Genomic DNA, 26,775 nt, shown 5'->3' on the forward strand with positions numbered 1-26,775 from the left:
CATTCAACGTCCACTTGGAAAGAAATTAGGGAACGAGTTTTGGCCTAGTTTTGGGACTATAAATACATGTCTTCATCTGCAATTAAAGGAAGCTCTTGCTCTTGGGGGTTTTAGAAAAAATAAAAAATAAAAATCTTTTTTACAAGCTTTGAAGGAAGTTTTGATACAAAACATTTATATTCATACATTTTCGCTATGGTTGAAGAAGATATTCAAGGAAAATTATCAAGACATTTTTTCATGTTTTCTCTCAATCTTTAATTTAGGGTGATGTTGTATCATCTAATTTGTGTTTTTGTAATTATATCATGCTTGACTAATTGTATACATATTAGGACAATATTGAACCCTATGTTTTGATGTTTTGACATTAATTTCTAGATTGTGTGCTACAACAAAAGCTTTTTACGGCATACTGTTGAACACCATATAAAGCCATGCCGTAAATACTCACATCTTTTTATAACATGTATTGCATGCGGTAAAAAATCAAAAGTACACCCTAAATACTAACTTTTGTATGGCATGCATCTACGCACTGTTAAAAAGATGATATTTTTCAAAGCATACTTTAATGCATGCCAGATATGTCCATCTAATTTTTATAAAATATATATATATATATATATATTTGATCACCAAACACAAATAATTAAAGAATATAATCATATATCAATACATATATAAGCATGTTTTTCATAAATTCAATGAACGAAAGTATTGAGTATGGTTCAATACAATATGCCAAAATGTAGATTACTATTCCAAAATAACTAGTTAAACTATTACAAAATAATTATTCCATATATCAAGAAATTTACTTCTTTGATCAACATTTAATTAGCTATCTCAAATATAATCAACTCCCTGCACATCACAAAAATAAGTAATATACTTAGATGTATTTTCACTCATTTTGTCAAAATTTATTCAAAAAATGTGTGAAGAAAACAACATACCAAAAATTAAATCTAACTAAAAATTGTATATATGTGTAGCTTCACAAAAACAGGAACGACGAACTTGCTTCTTGACATGAGTTGAACATCACTAATGAATAGACATAATATAATGATAAACTAATTTTACCAACATAATCATAGATTTCCTTAAACCATATCCTCCTTAAGTAATGATCAACTAATTTTACCAACAAAAAGGACGAAAACTGCATGTAATAAAAGTGTCTTTGGCTTACAAATTAAACATGTGCTCAATTGCCTAAGGACTCAAGAAAGTGGAGACAGAAACTTCCATTATAGAAGTGTTTCGCGCGCGTGGTCGCTAACAATTAAAAAGGGATCAGACGATTATGTAAGGAACAAACCTCTTGAGACAAAGTCCCAAAAAGGAATGTTTTATTGGCGATGACTTTACAATTGGAACTAAACAGAATGCCTCCAAGTGGCGCAAGCACACGAGTACTAAAAAGAAATGTTTAAGTCTAAATTAAGAAATTAAAATTATATATTCTCTGTTTGAGAGTGTTTGATTCGGGGACCTTTCGCTCTATGTCTTTTCTTCCTTTTATATTCCTTTGATGATCTCTTCGTGATCAACCACTTAGAAACCGCTTAATTGCTTTATAACTACCCACTTTCTTCATGTTGGCGAACTTATCGTGGAACTGCCGTCTCTAACTGCTGTCACTACTCTTTGTCGTTCAACCGTTTTCAACTGAACATCCTTCAATCGTGGAACGTGATAAAATTACTTAATAACTGCTTCGATAACTGTACTTTTGGATAATCATAACATCTTATATTTGCTAAGATCTTGGGCGATTCGAAGGTTTGGACGAGAACAGGGTCATAACCCTAGGCGACTGCAAGGCACTTCATTTGCTCAGATCTTAGGCGTCTTGCAAGTTTGGGCGATGGTGTTACTGCATTCGTGGGCTTCCACTGCATTCATTAATAACCCTATTTGGGCCTTTATCCTGAATTGCCCAGTTGGGCTTCATTCTTTGGACTATTCGATTTGGGCTGCACTTTTGGCGTGTCAACAAGAAGACAATCAAGTAGGAAAGGATGGAAACTACATTCCAAAGATAATGAAATTGTCAAAAAAACTGAAATTGTCAAAAAAACTAAAAAAAGAAGAAGTTACTTATAGTATCTTAGAATGACAAAATATCATTACAAGAAATATAAAAATTCACTAAAACATGGCAACTACCTCGTCAAGAAGCCCATGGAGCCATCATGTCCCTGCTTTCTAATTTCATCACCTTACAATCTAACAATCTACTTAAACCATTCTAACATTACAATCAACAAATACATTGATCAGAATTTAGCCAAAAGACGTTAAGATAAATTAATAGCCAATGTCAAAACAACATAACAATTTTAGTTTCAGATGTAAAAAATTTCGAACCTACTGGAAAATTGGTGCCCCACCATAAGCAACCACAACCTTTACACTAGATTGATACGAGAACTTCTTTGCTTCTTCATATATCTAGAGATTTACAACACAAACCCGATCAAACAAATCAATGTTGAAATCATTAACATTCTAGTGAAATGTCATCCATCGTACTGAAAATTACAGTAAAAATAAAATCTTCACATATAATACAAATCATTACCTCATTACAAAAATCATAATTGATAAACCCAAAAAGAAAATGAAATGAGAAAAGATAGCCCTAGGAATTTATCATTATCCTAGAGTCGAACTAGATAGCATATTTGTAACCACTTTTCCTATAAAATGTAAAGAAACGTCAAAGTAAGAGAACGCTCAAGATCCAAACGAACAAATTCAACAATTTACCCACCAGAACCCACAACATTTTCAATGGAGTTTGAACCTTCACTTTATTGTAGATCTTAGATATTCCACTGCAACCAATAAATGAATTGATAGAAACCTAATAAATGAATTTATAACAATCAAATAACCTAATTTGCATTTCACAATATTTCCCAACAAAATCGATAACAACCCAACAAATAAAAACCAATAATGATACCTCTAAGTTGTCTCTGGCACTAACTTGGATCTTTAGGTTACTGGGATTGACGGATGATTGCTGATTGAAGGTAGTGAGACAATAATCTTGTGGCGCGTCGGAGTAGAGAAAGTTGAAGGGAGAAGAAGAAAGAAAATGTGGAGGGAGAAAGAAAAAGTAAAAGGAAAATAGGAGAAAAAAAAACAAGAAAGGGGAAAAAAAAGGAAAGGAAAAAAATGGAAATTATCTTTTCACTTCAAATATACATTTTGTAAGGTACTAAAAATAAAAATTAAATCGAAAATTTTCCATTAATTATTAGTCTACAAACATGTAAAATATTTCTGTAGGCAAACGATATATCTTGCCCATCAAATTTTTTGTCGAGTAAAAACACAAATTTTTGTAGGCACAAGTCTTTGGACTATTGAGAATTTTGAAACAAATTATAACCCTACAAAATGTCTTTTTTTTTGTGGGGGAGGGGGGAAGGTGAATTCCACCCACAAATTTGAATTTGTCTTCCAAAATTTTGTAGGCAGAGTACAAATTCCTTTAGTGAGGGACGATGAGGGGTTTGAGTGGAGGAAATAACAGGGAAGGAGGAAGAAGAAAACGTGGAAAAGAAGAGGAAAGAAAAAGAAAAGGAAAAATAAAAATCTGTAGGAGGAAAGAGAAATAAAAATAAAAGAAATTTCATTTTTTATGGCATGCTCAAAGGTATGCCGTAAAAAATCTTGCTTAAAAAATTAAAAAAAAAAATACCATTTTTACGGCATTCTTAAATGTATTGCACTTTTTATCTTACTGTTTACGGCAAGCAACATGTATATCGTAAATATATTTTTTTTTAATACAAACAATAAGAAATAAAATCATTTATGGCATGTTTGAGAATAATGCCGTAAAAATAGACTGTTTATGGTGTGCTCTAAATGTATGCCGCAAATACTTTAAGTAATTGAATTATTACAGCACATATTTAAGGCACGCCATAAAAGCAAACTTTTTATGGCATACCTAAAATGTACGTTGTAGATAAATTTCATAAAAAACAACTTTTGTTGTAGTGTGACACAAAACGTTTGCTTGGTTTAAATGATTGTTGTGATCTTAATGATTTTCAATTATTTGACCAATAATTAAATTAATATATGATTTTTATTGACATTCGGAAGGAGGAATACGAATTCAGTACGTAGAAACAATCATTATAAAGTTTGATAAGGAATAGAAATACACCGCTATTGTTTATATATGATCCTATTCAATATTCCTACGAATTAAAACATCTTCATCTGTTTGCAGTTAAAACAGGAATATAGTATGCTCAAATGTGAAAATCGAATTAATTCTACTTGAAAGATAATTATTAAATAAGATAGGAAGATTGACTTTCAATTCCAAATAAGTGTTGTCAAATAATGAAATTGGTATTAAGATTGAATGATATAGGGAGACTTAAAGTCCTAGAACTATCAATTAGTTGAGTTTTTTAAATACTTCCCAACGGATTAGATAGATAACTAGTTTAGTTACAGGTTTAATTAGTAAATATAATTCATCTCTCTATATAATTTTGCTATTTGATTAAGGTTAAGTTAATTAGAAATTGAAATTGATAATTAATACTCGTAAGATTGATACTTAAATTTATATTCACTTGATTATTTGTCACGATGTCATTCACTTATGAGATTGTCATGCGACACCTTACCTTTTTTTATTTTTTCATTAAAATAATAATTAGGTCTATTGGTACAATGTAATCTTGACAATTTCTAGAGGTGTTAGTTTGATATTGGTCTATTGAAACCCTTTTTTTTTTTTTTTTTTAATGTCAAATTACATTTAGCTTCTGTTTGATGTGATCAAAATATAAATTTTAATCTAAATGAAAGTAAATAATTAATTTTAGCTGCATGAATTTTATCCATATATTTTATTAATTTTTATAAAAATATACTAAAAGTCTGTCCTTTTTGGTCCACATTAAACAATGGTTTAACATCGTTGAATACATAAACTCAATCATAGGACACTGAACTCATGGTGCTATAAAATCAATTTAGGTAACTAAGTGATAAATTAATTTACATGTAGGAATATATTACTCATTTAATTAGGCAGATTATTATATCCCTTAGGCATTTGTTCGAGCACATTTTTCAAGATAATAAATTTTGTAAGAGTCATTTTTTAAGAATGTGTGGTCAGAAAATAAGATATTGAATTTACGTATAAAATTATTTTATTAGGAGAATGTGTAGCTAAGAATATGTAATTAAAAATTAATTTTTAAATAATGGACTCAAGTACAGACTTAATGTCATTTATACGAATATTTTAATATCACTGATTCTAAATAGCAATATTTAATACTTAATCCATGGTTCAACGTTGAAGTCACCCCAAATTTGGAACCAATCACTTGCTATCAACTGTTTTAAAATGCATTAAATTGTTCCTTAAAAAGCCTTTAATAGAGGCTAATCCACTTGCATTTCGCATGCCAAAACACCATAAGCTCCAAGATGAAATTTCGTGGCCGAAACGAATTTGAAAATGAGAATCACCCACTTACTAGTAGATAAGAACTTTGCCTAATAAAAGTTTTGGAATAAAATCTTGTTAAGATCACAAGTTGCTTTCCAGTCCTATATTTTCAAAGGCTCGTTTTCATGGATGGACTATTTTATTGTTTGGTAGAACTAATAAAGTGGTAGTCTCGGTCTTGTTTAGGATAAATTATAATAGGATGATAATGAAGATGAATACTGAATTTTACGAAATGTATGAATGATAAAAATATCTTCAAAAGATTATTTATTTTTAAAAAGCATCTTGACCATACATTCATAATAGAGAATGTCTTTAAAGTTAAAAATATGTATTTTGTACATATCAACAAACTCTTTATTTTTTGTTATTTATGTCACCTTTTGGAACAATTGTTTATTATTTTTCTGTCATTTTTAATATATTTATTCAGATGTCAATATTTCCAATATTGAATATAGTATGAATAGCTTAAGTAGTTGAGCATTGGAACTTGTAATTTTATTAAATGTAATAGTGATAAAATATAAATAAATAGTGGGCTTGATTCTCTAAATGGAGAGACCTTTTAATTGAAAGAAAAAAAAATCTCTATAAAATAGAGAAAATGCTTAAAAATATATTTCAAGAGACTTTCTATTTTTAATTTTTTAAAAGCATCTTCAAAAGAAACTTTTTATTTTAAATAGCATCTTTAATTTAGAGAGTAAAACGTTATACACTCCAACAATATAATATATTTTGATTCTTTTTTTAGTTTTTTCAAGAAATATTTATTAATTCTTCTTGATTTTTATTTAAATTATTTTATATATGTAAATGAACAATCAATTAAAATACGATTTAAATAATTTAAAATAGGGAGTGTGCTCTTTATAGATAGACAGTCTTTGCTCCAAAGTCAAACAGATTATCTGTTTTAAAAAAGTTAAAACAAATAGTTTCTTAGAGATGCAAGTGTGAATAAAATTAATATTTAGGGCTTGTTTGATTCCCATTTTTCTAAGAATGGGAATAAAAAATATAATCCCTACTCAAGAGATAGAAAATCAAATATAATGGCTCGATATAATAGATAACGATCATATTTTTCATTTTTGTGATCAATAAATGAGAATCAAACTGGGGCTTAACTTTAACATCAAATTATAAAGATTACATAACTTTTCATAAACAGGCAAAAAAAACCTAAAATTGCTCTTCTACAAAGGCAAACTATGGTGCCCGGTGAAAGGTTCACACATAGATGGACTAGTTGGGCCAGGTGTTTAGATAGGCCGGATATGTTTTTAAACTTGGGAAAAAGTCAAATTTCAGGTTTTATGTTTACCCAATTCAAAAGTCAGGAAATAGTTTGAAAATTAAAAAATCGGGTATGTATTTAATTAATTAAAAATATTTATTAAATAAAGATAATTAAGTCGCTGTTGGAAGATCTATCTCATGTCAGGTAATGCATGGTTCCCCTTTGCAAGAGTTCTTAATGGTCACAAGTTCATAATTATAGTTCACAAATTTATTTACTGGTCACATATCGTCAAATTAGTTGGTCACAGATTATTTCGTAGTCACAAATAAAAAATTTTGTAAGTTACAGATCATTCAAATTACAGGTCACATTTTATATGTAGATTATATAAGTCACAATTTATTGGTCACAAATTATTTTTGAGTCACGAGCATTTATTATTTAGTCACAAATCAGCCACATAGTTGGTCATAGACGCCTAATTGTTGGTCACAGACAGACACCCCACCCATCATCGTCATCGCTATCGCGACAACCACCACTACCATCATCAACAACACAACAACAGCTGGGCACCACCGTCACCAACACTCCAGCCACTTGCGACCACCCTCACTAGCACCACAACACCACCACCACCATTATCGTCATCTCCATTGTTATCTGCCACCACCACGATCAACACCTTTACCTGTACCGCCAACAAAACCATTACCAATGCCTCTACCTCCACAACTAACAAAAACACCTAAAACCCCCAACACCACCAAAACATCCCCAAGCCACTGCCTAATTCAATAAAACCTACCCAACTACTAGATCAACCACCACATCCATCACCACAAAACCCTCACTATACAAACGCCATCACCTCTACAGCAGTGTTTGCTGGTGAAAATAAAATATTACAAAAATTTGGCAGATCCAGTTGACTAATTCAGTAAATCGAATTATAGGAATTCTCTTCTCACAAATCCAAATAAGTAATTCGGTAAATCAAATTACAGAAATCCTCTTCTCATCGCTGCACTATGGAGGTGGTCTCCGGCAGTGGACTGCGATCTCCAGGAGTGAAGCATTGACAGTTTGGGTTCTTCTCCCCTATGTTCTTTATTCTCTTCTTCACAAATCGACAAATCAAATTATAGAAATCCTCTTCACATTGCCGCGTTGCATATGGAGATCTCCTAGAGTGGACGACGCCACCTAAGGAATGGGTTAAGTAGGGAGAGTGAGAAGGGAGAAATGAAGAGAAATGAATTTGAATTTTAGGGTTTATAATTGGATTGGGATGAGATAGGATTGATATATTTTATATTGATATTATTAATATTAATAGGTAAATCAATATCTGAATTGTGAATGAAAAATTTATACACCTTATTTTTGCATTGTGATCTTGAAAGTCTGGGATTTTGTAATTTCCTCTTTAAACTTCATTAATATTTCCTTTTAGGTAACTAATCATACCACTCAAATGTCTTTGATTTAATGTATAATTATATCTCATAAGGAGATTTATCGAAAAAGTCATGTCTGATTAAGTACAATTTGCAAAAATAGATTAATACTTCAATTGCAGTATTAGTGTATGGTATTTTAAGATCAATAACAATTTCTCCATCTTTAAGTAGGTGAAATGAATCTTTTTTTCCCACCAAATGATCGATTGATCATATGTAATGTCAGTGGATATGCTTTATCTATATAAAAACATTTTCATATTTTTTTATACATGAAGATTGATGAACATAATCTTTCTGAAAAATGTACAATTTGCAACCTTAGATAAGAATCGATTTTTATTTTTATTTTTTCAAATCTTTCATCTCAAATTCATTTTTCAACTAATTTAAAATTTTGTTGAATTCTTCAATAGAACTTATTTGATTTATATCATCAACATAACTAACACAATTGTGAATTCAATATTTGTTTTCTCTATGAAAACACAGACACACATTCTCATTTTATGATCATCTTTCAACAAGTAATCCTAAGACGATTATACCACACATGTTTAGATTGTTTTAATCTATATAATGGTATTTGCAATTTGATTGAATGCAAAGTTTTGGGGAACGAATTATTTACTTCTGGTACTTTAAATCCTTCAAGAACTTTCATGTATGTCACTATTATAAGATAGACAACTACTACATCCTCAAGTCTCATATGTAAGGCATGCAAATTATTCAAATATCAAAATTTAATGACATCCATCACAAGAAAATATTTTCTAGCTTTTGAATACTTCAAAATTTTCTAAGAAAAAGTCATTTGAATCATTAAGGAATTATATTTAAAATTTTCGAACGAACTACGGATCTAAATACTTTGTTTTACTCCCTAGAATTCAGTTTCTCCTACAGAGCTTCTTTTGTTTTTGGCTAATAATTTCTATGTCGCATTCTTTGATTAATATTACTTCAATATCTTTGCTATCATCAATAATAGATCAATATAAAACTTTGTCGATAAACATTTCCTTTCTTTTTCATTTTTTCATATACTAACATGACTTTATCGAGATCTCTTTGTTTTACAAGTTCCTGGTATATGAACTGTAAGTATTATACCCTAGGTCTAATAAATTTTGGACATAAATACTTTTGATATATAATTAATGCAATTTAATGGCAGATCTATTATTTAATTAATAGACAATTAATTAATAAAGTCCGTAGATTTAAATCTTCGTAATTTGTTAATCACAAGGAGTTGTAATTGTGAGATACAAATTACATCTGACTGAATCTTAAATCGTCCGTGGTCGTAAGTAATAACGAGATACGGATATCGTTATTACGGATAGACCATCACGTGTGATATTTCTTACTTATGAAGTAAGTAGCTGATCTCACAAGCTAAAGTGTGATGACACTTAAATGAACACTTGGATGTTTTGTTATAGGACAAAATATTGGAGACCCACCAAGAAATTTCACGTGGATAACTATTTGAGTGTCAATGATTAATCTCTAACGTTTGGTAGCGGAATTGGTCCTTTGACTTGAGGTCGTCATGGTACCTTATATGAGGACAGTCATACTTTGGCTGTGTTGGATGTTGCTCTGCAAAGGGCCGCTAATACGATATCGTTCGAGTACGTCAAGAATCGCATGAAGGTTGTGATTGACCAATAAAGGATTCGTCACTCTTAGATAGTAGGAAATTATGATCTGCGTTTCATTCAATTAACTCGATAACGAAATCTTTGGCCAAGGTGTACTCATGTGTCGAAAAGGAGTTGTCGACTTATATTGACTTAATAGTGGAGTGAAAGATATAATCGATATTCGGGATTGACACAATTCCATATCTCGTAATTGATCGGATCATATTGACGAAGGGATTATAGTTTCACGGTAAACAAATGAGTTCGGTTTTGTCATACCACATAACATTTTTCGTCACATGTATTGCCCTAACACATTGCTAGATGTCAATCTGAGACAGTGAATGTGAATTGATAATAAATTAAAATGGTGTTTTAATTTATCAATTTTGATTAGATCAAAATAATATTTTACGTCGTTAGGTATCGTAATCGGGAACTTGATGGGTCGTACACAAAAGAGAATTGAAAGATTGCAATTTGTCAATTAATTAATTTAACAATCGTTGGATTAATTAATTAATTGATTTGGTCATTTATAAGCCTGAATTAATTAATTGGATTAATTAATTTACGGACCGAATTTAATTAAATGGATTAATTAAATATTGAACCGGACTAGGCCAGGCCCGTTTGGGTTTATATAAATACATGGCTAGGGTTTTCAATCCACGTGTTTTTTTTCTCATAATCATTCTTGCTAGCACAAGAGGAGAAAACCCTGGTAGCTGCAATCTTGTTCTTTGTGTAGATTACAGTCGGAGGCTGAACAATTGGACAGCTGTGGGTGGCGAATCAAGATTGCTGGAACGAAAAGAATAGCAAAGAAGTTTGCAGATCTGGAAAATGTACAATCTTATCACAATTTCTATCTAAACATAAAGGCGATTCTTGGTGGGAATCAAAATCTATTTTAATTTTCGTTGTGCATGTTAAATAGATTCCCAACAATGATATCAGAGTATACTTTGTGTTTGTTGGAAATTGTTTAACATCATTGTATAATCAAAAGTTGATTATTTTGTTTCTTTTTCTAGTTTCTAGCAATTAAAGAAATTTAATTTTCAAAATTTTGAAATCTGATTTTGCATAGAAAATATTTTGGATCCGAATAAAATAAAAAGGGTTTTTGGTGGATCTACCGGCGGCAATAGCAGCCGTCGGCTAGCTAAAGGGGCGGGCGTTGGACGTCGTTGCACATCAAAGCAACGTCCGATGTCCCTATAATCAGCAGCGACAAGTCGCCGCTGCTGAATTGAACGGCGCCTCGCGCTGCTGATATGGTAGCAGCAGCACGGGGCTATGTAATAGCACGAGGCAGTGCCGGAATGAGGCACCGTCGCTATCTCTCCATTCGCGGTGCACGCCGTTGTATTGCCATCGATCGGAGTTGCAAGGAGAAAGAAGGGGAAAAATTTTAGGGTTTACAGATCAGGCTCTGGCGTGTTGGAGGTAGGGGCTTCATTTACAATTTACGAAATTGCAGGCCCTTGCCTGCAATATGATATTAGGGGTCCATTTGTTAAATTGTTAAATAAGGGTTATTTTTGCAAAAAAAAAAAAAAATTTAATATCAAGGACCCTGCCTGCAATTATATATAGGGTTTTCTGTGCAATTTTGAAATATCGGGGGCCCTTGTTAATTCAAATTTGGGTCAAAATGCAATATCAAATTTGTTTTGAATTTGAATTTGAATTTTAAAATAGTTTTAAAATTATATTTTAAATGGGTTTGACCCTAAATTCAAATTTAACCCATTTAACATTTTATTCAAAATTGATGATTTTTTATATTTTCGTTAAAATATGATTTTAATTTAAATATTAAATTTGACCCTAAATTGAATTTTATTTTATTTAGGAGTGCTATCCTAAATTAAAATATTGATTCAATTTAAATTAGAGTAGGACTCTAATTTAGAACGTAATTAAATTTTGATTTTAATTAATAATTCACCCTAGCATTTCTTGAATTTAGAATTGGATTCTAATTTGACATTTAATTAAAATTTGATTTTAATTAAATTATCTCTCCCTAAATTTCTTTTTGGAATTAGAGCTGGACTCTAATATGGTATTTAATTAAAATATGATTTTTGATTAAATAAATTCGCCCTAACTATTGGAATTAGAGTTAGACTCTAATTTTGTTATTTAATTAAAAATTGATTTTAATTAAATTCAACCGCCTTAAATTTTAAAATTAGAGTTTGATTCTAATTTGATATTTAATTAAGATTTGATTTTAATTAAATTATCCTGCCTTATAATTATTGAATTAGAGTTGGACTCTAATTCGGTATTTAATTAAAATTTGATTTTAATTAAATATGCCCGCTAATTAAATTAATTAATTAATATGATTAATTAATTATTTAATTGTTCCGATCCATTTGTCTAAAAGAGTTTAGACGAACTTGATGCTAGAAACTTGAAACTTGTTTGCATTTAATATTAGATATTATATAAGAATTCATTTATGTGATAAATGCATTATTAGTGGATGATTATGAACCCGACCATATGGATGTGTTGAATGATTTATTTTTTTTAATCTTGTCGTTTTATGAGTCTGCGAGCTCTTAATTAATTTTGGGTTTGCGAGCTCGTTATTGTTGTTATTATTATGAGCCTGCGAGCTCTTGATCATTTTGGACATGTGAGTCCATTATTATTATTGTTGCTATGGTTCTGCGAGTCCAATTTCATTTAAGTCTGCTTGCCAATTAGTATAGGATACAGGTTGTAGCTGGACTAATTGAAGAAACAAGAAGAGGAGGAGACCATAGAGATGGTGCATTGATACTGTTCAATGCTATCCTCCTAGGAATTGACCAACTAGTCTTCCTTATGGCTCGGGAAGACTAAATAGTAAAAGTCCATAATCGTCCACACTATTATTATTATATTATGTATATATGTTTATTTGTATGGTAGATGTATAATAAAATATATATGATTGTATCGTTGTTGATGAAGCTTTTGAATGCAAAAAAAAAAAAACCTCAATAAAATATTAAGTCATATTTTACTTTCGCCTTCCATCATTATAATGAAAAATCAGAGTCCCAAATCGTCTCAACTTGTTGAGTACACTCAAGGCTGGTCTATTAGGGATATGTTTGACACTATGAAATATTGGATATTTCTGAATGATGGGTTCAACTTAACTAAAGTTTATCTCTTGTTGAGTACTTAAGGAGATAAATTTTAGAGGCATGTTAAGCTAACACATAAGATATGAAATGACAAAGAGTTGTTAGCTTAACAATCTGGGAGTTGTATGTAGATGCAATTGATAATAGTATCTACCCAAATGTTTTATTAAGGTTTGTTGAGTACATTCAAGGTCTTAATTTAATAGATGGGATCCCAACCTACTGGGAGTCAAGTATGGACTCTATAAATTTATGTAAGAGGATCATAAATTTTAGTTAAACAATGGGAGCATAATTAATTTAATAAAAGTCTATGTTAAATTAATTGATGCATTTTATATATTATTCTTTTTTCTTTTCGTCATTTATATTTATTGAATCGTGAGTAACCATGTGTATTTGAAAGGCATATTGGATGCCAACAACCAAATTAAATCTTCTTGATTGACACTGCAATTTGAGAATTGTTCTCAAGTATTAGAAAGTTTGTTGTCCTTAAGTAGCCATTTTCCATAGACATTTGGTGATGACTCGATTAAGGAAGAGGTAGCTGCTATAATAAACGCAATGATGACAATAGTACTGCAACGTATATGATACCTGCAACTATGTCCCCTAAGTTACAAAAGTAATTTGAGAGTATAGATGTTAACACATAATTGTTTATTACAAAGAATTGTATGATAATAATCATGTGTGGAAGGATATGAGACTTTCAAACAACTATACCGATGCAAAGTGACAAAAGAATTTTCAGTCAATTCTCATGTACTGAAGATGATTGACATGAGAAGTGTCTCAATTGAGTTCAATCATTAACTATAAACTAAGTATTGACTTAGCTCTACAATCTCTGTCATAGAGTTATTCATACTAATTATGAATTATGATATGAATAAACTCGAATGCATACTCATTAAGTTACTTGACATGCTTAGGACTGTTAAGCCCTTTCTCAAAGTTGGTAGTCGGCAAACCATTGATTCCTCCAAGAGTGTTAAGAGGAAATCTAAAGGGGTTTTGAGAAAGCACCCAATATGGTTAAGACAGTCTAAGCGAAGAACAATACCAAATCTAATGACCTTTGGTTTCATTATAGAATGAAAGGTCATTGGAAGGAATATTGCAAGGCTTATGTCTATTTCATTAGCTTCTCAAGTATTAGATAATAGATGTGGATCTCATATTTATACAAATATGGAGAAACTAAATGGAACTAGGCCATTGCAAGTGGGAGAAGTTAATCTACGCGTTGAAGATGAGCAACTGTTGCTGCATTGCTTGTAGGAACATACTTCTTGTTGTTGCATTTTGACTTAGTAATGGAATTAGAGAAATGTTGTTTTTTACCCACCATAGCTGGAACATTAAAATGAATTTCATGTTCAAACATAAACCATTTTAATATTATGGACAATTGTTGTTCCTGCATATCTTGATTAAGATCTTAATAGTTATGGTAAGTTACAAAATAACATTTATATTCTAAATACTAAGGAGTCTATAATGAGTATAAAAATTATAAGGCGTAATTGCGATAATCTAATTATTACCGAAATCTGGTATGACAGACTTTGTCATATAGATGAAATGCAATTCCAAAGTTACATTAAGATGTATACTCAGGATTAATTGATTTTGACAAGTACAAATTATGCATGTCTGGCACAATGACCAAATCTTCTTTTTCATGAAAAGAAGAAATGTCAGCATAATTACTGGTCTAATGCATAGTGATGCATATGGACTCATGTCAATTGATGTCAGGTGATATTTCTCTTATTTCATCAATGATCATGTATATTTGATGAAACTCAAACATGAAACTCTTGAAAAGTTTAAGGGATTCAAACTAGAAGTAGAGAAACAAATAGGTAAAGATACCCTCACATTAAGATTCGATCAAGTGAGAGTATCTTAAAGATAAAATCTAGATTATCTAAGAGAAAATGAGATTCTCTTGCAATGGACTCCTCCATATACACTGCAGCATAGTGATGTATCTGAAAGGAGAAATCGTTAACTATTAGATATAGTGCGATTAATAAGAAGTTATGCAGATCTCCTAAAATTATTTTGGGGTCATGCATTGATTGCAGTGTGCAACACACTAAATCATGTCACACCTAAGTTGGTTAACAGAACTCTATACGAGTTATGGAAAGGCAGTAGTCCCAATTTATCTTATATGAAAGTTTGGGGCCATGACACTTATTTGAAGCGCCTTGAATCGGATAAGTTTGACACTAAATCTGATAAATACGTATTTGTGGGGATATTCAAAAAAGACATTTGAATATAAATTCTATTATCATGAAGAAAGTCTTCGTCTCACGACATATCGTCTTTTTAAATAAAATGCTTACTCTAGGGAGGACAGTGGAAGCAAAATAGAACTTGAAAGAGTTCAAAAGTCCACAGATATAGTTAACCAAGTAGATAAATCTGAGTTTTATCCCATATCTGATATGAGACATACTCTTGGTCAGGAACTAAAAACTCCTGAGGACATATCAGCTCTATGTGAATCTAGAAGGATCTTCGACCTTTAAGAAGGTGCGAATCCATAATTACTAATCAAGTATTACTGATCCAAGATATTGAACCTACTAGTTACAACAAAATAAAGTTAAGTGTTAACTTAAAAGAGACAGCAAGAGGCCATGAAACTCGAGATGAACTCGACGTATGTGAACAAGGCTTGGACCTTGGTCAAGCCTCCTAATGGAATAAAACCCACAAGTTTTTGTAAATAGTTTACAAGGAAAATGTCGATATGGATGAGAATATCCATATATACAAAGCAAGGCTAGAAGCAAAGGTTTAAGTGTTGAACTTGGTGAAACCTTTCTCTTGTAGCCTTGTTGAAGTCCATTCGAGTTTTGCTTGCAACAGTTGCATACCGTGACTATAGGTTAAGAGAAGTCTCTTGGAGCTGAAATCTTAGATTTGATGAAAAAGTCAAAATGTTTGATTTTATCAAATTTGAAGACGAATTGTGTGTTTACAAGAAGATAGTAGGAGCATTTTCGTATTCCTAATATTATAGAAAATGACATCCCTATGTTTCAATCGTTGAAATAATTGTTGTTAGAGGATTTATTCATGAACGATATGGGAGAAGCAACTTCATCTATAGAGGTAGATCTAGAAGATTGCTCAACTCATCCCAATTTACATAGATGAAATCTTGAGAAGATTTCATATGGAGAAATTGGTTTACTTTTAAGCGGTATGTTGGAAAGGTTCCAAACGTGAATCAACCGTTGATTCAATGGTAGAAACCTAATGCATGATTACTTCAGAAGTAGTAAAGAGTTGCAATCTGAATCATAATATTCATAAATGAACTTGGAGTAGTTCCTGATATTGTTGATCACATGCCATTGTATTGTGATAACAATAGAGCCATTGCGAAAGCGAAGGAACTAAGGTTTCATCAATGATCCAAACATATATTAAGGCGGTATAATCTCATTAGAGAGATAATACCTAAAAATGACATAAAGAGAAGAACAAATTCCAACATTTAACAATATTGCAGATCCACTGACAAAGATTTGTCGTAGCATAAATATGATCATCATGTAGACTAATGATATTGGATACATAAGTGATTGGATCTAGTTCAAATGGGAGTTTGTAAGTATTATGCCCTAAGTCCAATCAATTTTGGACATAAATACTTTTGATATAAAATTAATGCAATTTAATAACAGATCTATTATTTAATTAATAGGCAATTAAATATTAAAGTCTGTAGATTCAAATCTTCGTAATTTGTTAATCACAAGGAGTTGTAATTGTGAGATACAAATTACATCTGATTGAATCTTAAATCGTCTGTGGTCGTAAGTAATAACGAGATACGGATATCGTTATTACGGATATACCATCACGTGTGGTATTTTTTACTTATGAAGTAAGTAGCTGATCTCACAAGTTAAAGTGTGGTGACACTTAAATAAACACTTGGATGTTTTGTTATAGGACAAAACATTGGAGACCCACCAAGAGATTTCACATGAATAACTATCTGAGTTTCAGTGGTTAATCTCTAACGTTCAGTAGTGGAATTGGTCCTTTGACTTGAGGTCGTTATGGTACCTCATATGAGGATAGTCATACTTTGGCGATATTAGATGTTGCTCTGCAAAGGGCCGCTAATACGACATCGTTCGGGTACGTTAAGAATCGTATGAATGTTGTGATTAACCAATAAAGGATTCGTCACTTTTAGATGGTAGAAGATTATGATATGCGTTTCATTCAATTAAATCGATAACGAAATCATTGGCCAAGGTGTACTCATAAGTCGAAAAATAGTTTTCGACTTATATTGATTTAATAGTGGAGTGAAAGATATGATCGATATTCGGGATTGACACAATTTCATATCTCGTAATTGATGGGATCATATTGACGAATGGATTATAGTTTCACGATAAACAAACAAGTTTGATTTTGTCACACCACATGACATTTTCCGTCACATGTATTGCCCTAACACATTGTTAGATGTCAATTTGGGACGGCGAGTGTGAATTGATGATAAATTAAAAGGGTGTTTTAATTTATCAATTTTGATTAGATCAAAATAATATTTCACGTCGTTAGGTATCGTGATCGGGGACCTGATGGGTCGCACACAAAAGAGAATTAGAATATTGTAATTTGTCAATTAATTAATTTAACAATTGATGGATAAATTAATTAATTGGTTTGGTTATTTATAAGCCCGAATTAATTAACTGGATTAATTAATTCACGGATCGAATTTAATTAAATGGATTAATTAAATATTGAATCGAATCAGACCAAACCCATTTGAGCTTATATAAATATATGGATAGGGTTTTCAATCCACGTGTTTTTTCTCATAATTATTCTTGTTAGCATAAGAGGAGAAAACTCTGATAGCTGCAATCTTGTTCTCCGTGTGGATTATCGTTGGAGGTTGGACAATTGGACAACTGTGAGTGACGAATCAAGATTGTTGGAACGAAAATGATAGCAAAAAAGTTTGCAGATCTGAAAAAGGTACAATCTTATTACAATTTTTATCTAAACACAATAACGATTCTTGGTGGGAATCGAAATCTGTTTTAATTTTCGCTGTGTATGTTAAGTAGATTTTTAACATGAACCTCTTATAGGATTTTACAAGAAGTTAAGTCTTATGCTCTCTTGAAGACCATTTCTTCAATGGGATCATCTTAATTATTTGCTTCATTTTCTGCATTTCAAAGTTCTTTTTTTTCTTCTCTCTCTCTCTCTCTCCCGTTTGGAATCGATTTGTGTATGCATTGTTAGATTTACTAACTTTAATAATAATAAACTGTCCAACTGAAATATAAATAAATAAAAATTGAAACATTTATAGCTGTTTTATGTAGCTCTGTTAGTATTGCTTTGACAATTGATTTGCTATTATAGTGAACTTTTGGTTCACATTACCATGTGAAGTGAGAGCTATGGTGTTATTTATGTAATTTTTTTTTCCGGCTATTCAAGTTATCTTTTTAATAATAGGATAGTTGTATTATAAACAATGACATTCGACTAATCACACCATAAAATATTACTTTCCAATGATTATTTGTATATATGGGATTTAAGACCCAAGATATAATGTCATTCTTTGAAAAGAAAATGAGGGGCTAGCTAAGCCTAATTTGAAAGAGAAATTATTTGAAATTGATCCACATTAATTTTATATTCCAAATAGATAATACAAAATCATGATCTATCATTATCTTTAAGGTGCCTCTATTTACATACACAATTTTTATATATTCATCCCGCTCTATATCCATCCTTATTAAAATTTTAAAAAAATATTATTTTCATTCATGTCACATTTCAATATTGTTCTTATTAAATTCATTTAAACATTATAAATCCACACAAATTTACATATTCATCACACTCTAAATATATCCTTAATACAATTTCAAAAATTAATATTTTTATCCAATCACTATCAACATCTAATCTGAATCTTACTTTTCCTTTTCTATATTGCCATGCCGATGCCTTAATGTTTAGTTGCAAAGGTTAATGAATCTCTTTTCTTATATTTTTTAGATTCTCTTAAGATTACATTGCTCACGTAATCAAACATCCCTCATTGAATCATATGTTGGTCTCGTCTTAAGTATGTGATTCGTTCTCATGATTTGTAGTCAAATTACCTTTGTTCTATAGTTTGTCGCAATCCCTCTTAATGTGTCATTTCTTCCTACAATAATACCAAATCTGATTATTAAAATTTAACCTCAACTTGCCCCTTCTCAGATCACCATGAACAATAAGGCTTTCTCCATCTCTAACCTCAAATCCAATCAGATGCTTCATCTTATCTTTTGAAAACAAAGTATTATACGAATCTTCAATGTGCAAGAGTATCACAACTATACAAGATTGCATCTCTAAACGCAGTGGACAGCGAACACAAAAGGATTAAGGCCAAATCTTTTTTATCGTACTTTACCTCTAAAATCTCCAAATCAGCAATGATCCTCTTGAATATAGCCAAATGATCTTTCAAAGATCCACTTTCTACCATGCGATGAGAATACAAGCTCTCTTTCGAATGCAATTTGTTTGTCAGACTTTTACTCATGTATAATTATTTCAATTTCAACCATAACACAGCTTCTGTTTTCTCATTAAAACATCCCCAAGAATATTGCTAGAGAGATGAAGATGAATGTAAAAGTGCCTTCTGATCTTCCATTGTTTCTCCTCCATGTCCAAGTTGTGGACATTTTGTCAAATCTCAATAATGTATCGTCCAAATCCATCTGTGTAATACAGCTCCCATCTTCATTTGTCATAACAAGAACTTGTATTGCAATCAAAGAGCAAAATGTCATACTTCATAGCTATCATCAATAACAAAAACCTTGAACAAATTACAATCAATAACTCTGATATAACTTGTTAGGAAATGAAACAGATCGAGATAATATATATGACATGATATGAAGTATATGATCGTAAATAATCAATAAGATAAAAGGCAAAGAAACGAAGTATTTCATTCAATTGACCAATATGAAAAAAACAAATACAATAACTGTGCCTACACAATTATTCTATATTTTAATCATATAAAACTTGTGATAAGAGTCTAGTACTTACAAGGATCTCAAGTCAAACCTAAAAAATACTATAAAGATGGAAACAAGATAAAAAAAATTACGTAGAATGAATGAAAATATATTTTTGTCAAAAATTCAACATAATTTGGGTCAAAAAATCCAACACAAACGATTTCGACATTTAATTGAAGTGTGATCAAACATGAATCTTGAATTATTATTTGGATAGCAATTGCTTCAATCCTGTTCTTGAATCATGCATATTGATATTCAAACTTCGAGCTTCCAATCCTCAAAATTTCTTCAATATACTTTCAAAAAATAAATTACATTTCGGGAATAGGTGCCTCAAGAAAAAATAAATCAAGAACACCGACATTGTAGAATCAGACAAGAAAAGAAGATACCAAAAAAGGTTGAACCCCAATCTTGAGGGCCCCCACCGCCCCGCTCCTAAAACTTTGTGAGGGAGGTAAATTGTCGGATGTGCCCCAAATCTCTCTCTTCTCTATAACGTGGAAAAGCCTACAGCACCGCCCTACCCTAGCCATAGGCTACGTCTTGTTTTCCCCATTCCTTGAGTTTTAAGTAATATCTACTTCTACTTTGCCATTTTTAAGATGTAGGTCCTGAATTATTATTACTTATGTAATTAGGTTCAGAATTCATACTAAATCTATCAAAGGGACCTAATGGAACTTATATAATTTATGCTGCTATAATTAGAGTACAGTTGTTCTAATAGGGCCAAGTCGGCCCTGTTCGAATAGGTGGGGCACCACATCGATCCCTTGGATAGCATGATTCGCACTAATTATACATTGACAAGGAAATCAAACTATCCCATATTATTTTTAGTTTATATTATTTTTTTACTAATGACAAAAATTGAACTTATAAATTAATTTTATATTCAAATCGACTCATCATCTATATCTATTACCCTATTGAATATTGAATAATTAGATAAGGAAAAATGACTATTTTCCCCTTTTACTCATAGTTGCACTTGCAACTTGTATTTTCTTAAATTGTTTCTTCATGATACGATCACAAAATTAATGATTTGAGCCTTCCCAAATACATAGCTCAGATTTAACCTATTATATAGAGAAAACAAGAGAACGCATTTACTTATTGAACCAATTGATAAAATTTGAATGCAAATTCGTGCTCTATACTTCGATTTCTATTGACTTCTAACATATCGATGTGATGATCATAACTAAATGATATCATACATTTTCATATCAAAAGAACTATAGTTCATGAACAGTAACTATTATCCAGTAATAAATTAATGTAATTCATAAGATAGCCTTGTGTTATTAATTTTTTAGCATGGATCATTATAAACTAATTAACAATTTACTCGATCCATTGTCCTAGTGTATTGTCGTCATTTCTCTAAAATGGACAAACGACATGGTTAAAAGAAATCGTGTTTCCCAACTGGCAAAGTAACCATTCAATCCGGAGAGTGTCAACCTCTATAAGTTGGCCTAGGACAAAATCTTTTTCGTTTAAAATATATTAAATTTTCTGTATTTTTTTTACGCAAGTACATAACTTAAATTGTCACAAAGGTATTGATTGCCCTTAATAGCTTATTCAAATATGCAATGAGCAATTAAATCAAAATAAACAAAATAGTTATTTATAACAAATTAAACATAATATTATAAATTAAAGTTTGGTCCTAACATTATTGGGCACTTGTACCAACAATAATTAAGGTCATAATCCTTCATAGCTGATTATTGATTAAAAATTAGGAAAAATTGCAACAGCAGTCCCCAATGTTTTCAATTTTTGTAAACTTTATAATAACCTTCAATTTGTGTTAGTGAAGGTCTCGAATCTTTTATAAATATGCAGTAGACGTCCAAATGGATGAAAAGCGTCCACCTGACCGTTAGTTAATGAAAAAATTAAAAAGCTAGAAGCCGGTAGCTTCTTTCCCAGCTCTTACCCATAGCGGTGGGCACAAAGGCCGGTCGGCATAGCCGCCGACAACGTGCGTGGGCACCACCTCTCTAAGGCAATTGCCACAACCCAAATATCAAAACCAGAAGATCGATTCAAACCCAACAGGAACTGAAGAAATTGGAAACTCATTTGTATGTAGAATGGGTAGAATTTGAAGCCAAAATTGGAGCAATTTGTGATACAATTGGATCAATTGAGGGTATACCCATCATTCTCCAGTGTTGTTGAAGGATTTTAGTCAATTTGGTGGAAAAAGAACTCTAGATTCGTTAACTGGACGAGGAAGAATTTCCTTATTTCGCTTGCGATTTAAGGCAAAATTAAAATTAAAAAATTTGGTCAATTAGGGGCATTAATTGGAGCAATTGATGACATACCAGTAGTCGTATGATGCTGCTAATGATTCTTGTCTTGCCAATTTTATAAAAAAACCATTCCCAAATCCATTAATTGAAGGAGACGAAATTGCCTTGTTTTGCCCCGAGGCAAACCTGCATAATGGGAGTTGTTTTAGATGATGTCTCATTATGAATTGGAGCACCTAGGTGAGGCGAATTGGCTGGCAGAGATGCACAACCCTAGGTGTAATCGGAGTTGGTGAATTTGGGTGGTCGACGGTGGCAGTTTTTTTATTTTGAGTAGGTGGGGGTGGAAGACAAGGGATTTTATTTTTTAGATTTTCAATTCAATTTTTTACTTATTTTAGGGATGATATGCAAAGTTACAATTTTGCCATTTCTAATTTGGTCAAAATTAATTAGATTTTGACTTTTTTTGGTCAAGCAACGGTTTTCGTCCATTTAGACATCTATTGCATATTTATAAAATGTTAGAGACATTTATTGGCACAAATTAAATGTTAAAATAAAGTCTACAAAAATCGAAAAGGTTAGGGATCGTTGTTTTAATATGTTAGCTCCATTGCCAACTTGGTCTATCTTAGTGATTTCATCAGGGCCGACTTTGATATTTTGGGAGCCTTACGCCAACTTCAAATATTAGGTCCTATTGAAAAAAAAAATCGTCGTATTTTTACTTGACTCTTCTTATAGAGAGTTTTAATATAATCATGAATGATTTAATACAGACAAATAAGTCCTGAAATTAAAGAGAAAAATAATAAAATGTCAAAATTCAACATGCAATACAAATTAGAAGTAAAGTTTAGCATACAGAATTATAATGCAATGGCAAAATGGTCTTTTCGCTTCTTTGATCATTTTTTCACTGCAACTATTTAAAACAAAATTGAATATATATTTGAATGATTTATGTACAAAATCGGAGAATGTTGACTCCGAGAGATTGTATAATAAAATAATGAAAATGACAATCAAATACAAATGAGCTTCTAATTTTATATTAATTTATACTAAATTAACTTAAATATAAGAAGTATGAACACGGACAAATAATTATTAAATTCAAAGTACTTTTAACAAGCATCTAAAAATTATATTATCATGAGATTAAAACAAAACAATAATAATAAGAGCTTATAAACTTTGTAGTATATGTTTTGAAAATAAAGGAGAAATTGAAAAACTTGTAAGGCTGTAATAATCGCAGTGGCACCAAACAAGTCTTTTAAATTGAATTTTCAAAATTTTAATTCAACATGAAATAATTCAGTTCTTGCTTAGATGAAAAATTATGATGGATTACTGTTTTACGTGGATTTTGAAGAGACAAAGAGACATTTCTGTCTGATTAAGAAAAGAAAATGAATGTTTGAAAAATAAATGGTCATATTACTTACAAAGAGAGGGTAATGTTTGTGATATATTTATATGATAAATAAATGTAAGTGGTAAGCATTATGTCATTTATATGTTTTTTTAAAGACTTTTGTATTTTCAATTTTTATTAGTTTCTTGTGTTTGCATATTGATAATTCTATTTTAAAGAATTTCACAAATATAATTTTTATTTTCACGAATTAATCTTACATAATTTGAGGCCTTCACCAAAGTGGGTCTTTAGGCGATGGTCAATCCAATCTATAGTCAGGGTCGCCACTGCATTTCATTTACAAACAAGAAAAATATGAATATAAAAGTGGCAATATTGTTGATATTCATCTATTTTTTTTCCTTTAAAACAATATTATTGGTATCCGTCATACTGATATACATGTACTTGTCCATGTTATATAGTTGGAAAATTTGTCGATTGGAAACGAAGGATAATGAATGGATACCCCAGCTATGTTTTGAAAGGTCACAATCGGAGCTAGCAAGCTCAACAAATTTAAATGAAACCCTCATTAGATGCTAAAAGAAGAAAGGTACTAGGAAGGGTAGAAGCTTTGGACCATATTGTTTGGAAATATTATGCTCATTTTTGTTGTGTTGAACAAAATAATTGATTAAATACTTGTGTTTCTTTCTTTAATTCTAGATCATTGTACAATTACATAATTGAATAATTATTAATCGTTGTTTAAATTTTACACTACGAAATAAATCAAAGAACTATAGAAAGTTTTGAACGTTCCATTAGCCTCCCTCTCACTTGATCCAGTTTAGAACAATATCCAAAAAGGAGAAGATAATGATGGAGGTTCTAAAATACGGGACGGATCAAGCATATCTGCAAAATGTAGATTCACGATCCACATTTATATAAATAAATAAGGATTCATCAACCTATCGATTTACGGACTTCGAAGTATTCTTTCCATGTCTCTCCTTATCCTTTGAATTATTAGATTGCTAAAATGGACAAGGCCACGGAGGGTTGATGTGGCACCCCTGTTCGAATAGGGCCCTATTCGAACAGGGGTGCCACATCAACCCTCCGTGGCCTTGTCCATTTTAGCAATCTAATAATTCAAAGGATAAGGAGAGACATGGAAAGAATACTTCGAAGTCCGTAAATCGATAGGTTGATGAATCCTTATTTATTTATATAAATGTGGATCGTGAATCTACATTTTGCAGATATGCTTGATCCGTCCCGTATTTTAGAACCTCCATCATTATCTTCTCCTTTTTGGATATTGTTCTAAACTGGATCAAGTGAGAGGGAGGCTAATGGAACGTTCAAAACTTTCTATAGTTCTTTGATTTATTTCGTAGTGTAAAATTTAAACAACGATTAATAATTATTCAATTATGTAATTGTACAATGATCTAGAATTAAAGAAAGAAACACAAGTATTTAATCAATTATTTTGTTCAACACAACAAAAATGAGCATAATATTTCCAAACAATATGGTCCAAAGCTTCTACCCTTCCTAGTACCTTTCTTCTTTTAGCATCTAATGAGGGTTTCATTTAAATTTGTTGAGCTTGCTAGCTCCGATTGTGACCTTTCAAAACATAGCTGGGGTATCCATTCATTATCCTTCGTTTCCAATCGACAAATTTTCCAACTATATAACATGGACAAGTACATGTATATCAGTATGACGGATACCAATAATATTGTTTTAAAGGGAAAAAATAGATGAATATCAACAATATTGCCACTTTTATATTCATATTTTTCTTGTTTGTAAATGAAATGCAGTGGCGACCCTGACTATAGATTGGATTGACCATCGCCTAAAGACCCACTTTGGTGAAGGCCTCAAATTATGTAAGATTAATTCGTGAAAATAAAAATTATATTTGTGAAATTCTTTAAAATAGAATTATCAATATGCAAACACAAGAAACTAATAAAAATTGAAAATACAAAAGTCTTTAAAAAAACATATAAATGACATAATGCTTACCACTTACATTTATTTATCATATAAATATATCACAAACATTACCCTCTCTTTGTAAGTAATATGACCATTTATTTTTCAAACATTCATTTTCTTTTCTTAATCAGACAGAAATGTCTCTTTGTCTCTTCAAAATCCACGTAAAACAGTAATCCATCATAATTTTTCATCTAAGCAAGAACTGAATTATTTCATGTTGAATTAAAATTTTGAAAATTCAATTTAAAAGACTTGTTTGGTGCCACTGCGATTATTACAGCCTTACAAGTTTTTCAATTTCTCCTTTATTTTCAAAACATATACTACAAAGTTTATAAGCTCTTATTATTATTGTCCAAAATTTCGGCTCGCGAGCCGGCTCGGCTCGACTCGTTTACATCCCTAAGTAACGGTTTTCGTCCATTTAGACATCTATTGCATATTTATAAAATGTTAGAGACCTTTACTGACACAAATTAAATGTTAAAATAAAGTCCGCAAAACTTGAAAAGGCTAGGAATCGCTGTTGCAAATTTTCCTTAAAATTATTTTAATATGTTGGCTCCATTGCCAACTCGGTCTGTCTTAGTGATTTCATCAGGGCCAACTTTGATATTTTGGGAGCCTTATGCGAACTTTAAATATCTTGTCCTATTGAAAAAATAAATAAAAAAATCATCGTATTCTTACTTGACTTTTCTTATAGAGAGTTTTAATATAATCATGAAGGATTTAATACAGACAAATAAGCCCTGAAATTGAAGAGAAAAATAACAAAATGTTAAAATTCAACATGCAATACAAATTAGAAGTGAAGTTTGGCATACAGAATTATAATGCAATGGCAAAAGGGTCTTTTCGTTTCTTTGATCATTTTTTCACTGCAACTATTTAAAACAAAATTGAATATATATTTGAATGATTTATGTATAAAATCG

The 26,775-nt window shown here is 31.1% G+C and overlaps 1 long non-coding RNA gene across 1 annotated transcript; it reads right to left on the reverse strand.

The window, feature by feature from the left end:
- Positions 1-1,144: 1,144 nt before the first annotated feature.
- LOC111404138 lies at positions 1,145-3,584 on the reverse strand. Its single transcript, XR_002704659.1, has 2 exons — positions 2,179-3,584; positions 1,145-2,037 (listed from the first exon to the last, which is right to left on the reverse strand). It is a non-coding gene; the product is annotated as an uncharacterized LOC111404138 (long non-coding RNA).
- Positions 3,585-26,775: the final 23,191 nt, after the last annotated feature.

Source organism: Olea europaea, chromosome 11, assembly GCF_002742605.1.
Source record: "Olea europaea var. sylvestris chromosome 11, O_europaea_v1, whole genome shotgun sequence".
Classification (NCBI taxonomy): Eukaryota; Viridiplantae; Streptophyta; class Magnoliopsida; order Lamiales; family Oleaceae; genus Olea; species Olea europaea.